Genomic DNA, 1,955 nt, shown 5'->3' with positions numbered 1-1,955 from the left:
TAGTTGTGTTCTAACTATCTCACACAAGTTTACCTTCCTTTTCTCAACTGCCATAACATATGTTGCATGCATAAATCTTGCTAGCATAGAGTTCACTCTAGAACTATGATTAAACTTATATCCTATATTTTTTCTCAATACTTTGACTCTTTTTTTGGCTTGAATCATGTCAACTTTCATATTCCTTCCATCAAACTTAGTATATAATTTTGTCTTAGTTGTCTTTTTTTTTTTACATTCCTGTCAATCACTGGATTACAACCTTCATTACTTAGATCAATGATGTTATGAATTAGGTAATTATCAATTGTGATTGGTAAATTACCTACCTAAAACATCTCTTCATGAACTCTACTCAAAATAATCCTGATCCATTCATGATTATCAAATTTCATGTAGAACATATACTTAATCAAATTTAGCTCATTTAGGTATGCTTATTCAAACTTTAGGGTTAAGTCATCATTACACATAAATCCTAAACCTTATGGATGTCTTCATCACCAATTTCCTCAAATTTACAATGAATTTAGCTTCTAATGTCCTCTACCTGAAGTACATTTGGCAGGATTTGAGAAAATGCTCCTAACAGATCATCTATGAGAGAAACAAATGGGAGTTTCTTGAACTTGTATCTGGGTCTATCACTTACATCACATACTGACTGACTAGCCATGTTGATTATAGATTATACTAAAAATTCCAATGAAAGCTTCATAAAATACCTTTAGTGTCGTATTTAGGGCTTCTACAACTTTACACTTCAAAAGCCTTTCTTTGCTATCAAATTGCTCACTAATTGCTCCAATTTCTTCACATGAACAAATGGTACTCATAATCTTTCTCAAAATTATTAAATAATTTCAAATTTAACTCCACATTAAATGTACATCTGCTTCTTCTTCAACAAGCTATCACTAATTACCAGTAAACTTGTTTTATTCCATATAGCTTACTGTGATCACACAAATGCTTGCACACTGAACCATAGCTTCCACTCTATGTCTTCTTAACTTCTAATTTGCTTCCCAACATTAGTTCTTATCAACTAACACTCCACCTTTGCTAGAAATTCTTAATTTAGATAGGTTGAGTCACAAACAATTTCTGACTTCAATTTCTTATTAGGTGCATCAAAATACTATTCCTCCAAAACTATATAAGAACTTTCTGGATCCTTAGCTTTCACAAATACTTAGATTTAAATTGATCAACATTCTCTTTTAGTGCTTCTTTCTAACTTTTTTCATTTCTATTATCATTCCTTCTATCATTCTTGTTATTGTTCCTTCTATAATTGGGATTCCTATTGAAGTTCCTTCTATCCATTCTACAAAATCTTCTTATGTCCAAATTTATTAAATAACTGGCATATAGGTGCATTTCTTCTCTTATTTGTTCCATCCTGATTTTTAGGTGCTCTACAATTCCTTGCAATATGTCCAGGATTGTTAAATTTGTAACATACAACATGTTTCCTTTCACTGTTAAATCTTTCACCATCATTGGATCTACTTTGGGATATTCTTCTTCCATTACCTGCAAGATTAGTATTCCTAAACATTATGCTATTCCCATTATTAGTATCAAACTTAGGTTTCTTACAATCTATTTCTTTATATCCATAACCATGAAAATTATAACAATAGAAATTAGTAATAGGTTTAAAAGACTTACCTATGCAATCTCTTTTCAAATGACCAACTTCATTGCATATGAAACATCTACCTTTAAATTCATGTCTAACTTCCTTGGATGATTCATCTTGCTTAAGTTTATCAACTTACTTTGTTTCCTTTGGTTAATCATGTTTTATAGATAAATCAACAACTTCCTTAGATAATTCTAATTCAATCTTACTTTGATCACTTTCTTTAGGAGATTCAAAAAATGGATCTGGTTCTTACCTAATTTCAACCTTCTTTGTTGACTTTTCTCCAATTAGATATCCAAGA

Source organism: Cupressus sempervirens, chromosome 11, assembly GCF_028749045.1.
Source record: "Cupressus sempervirens isolate cs-2001-9-10 chromosome 11, ASM2874904v1, whole genome shotgun sequence".
NCBI classification, from domain to species: domain Eukaryota; kingdom Viridiplantae; phylum Streptophyta; class Pinopsida; order Cupressales; family Cupressaceae; genus Cupressus; species Cupressus sempervirens.
This window is presented reverse-complemented; position numbering follows the sequence as displayed.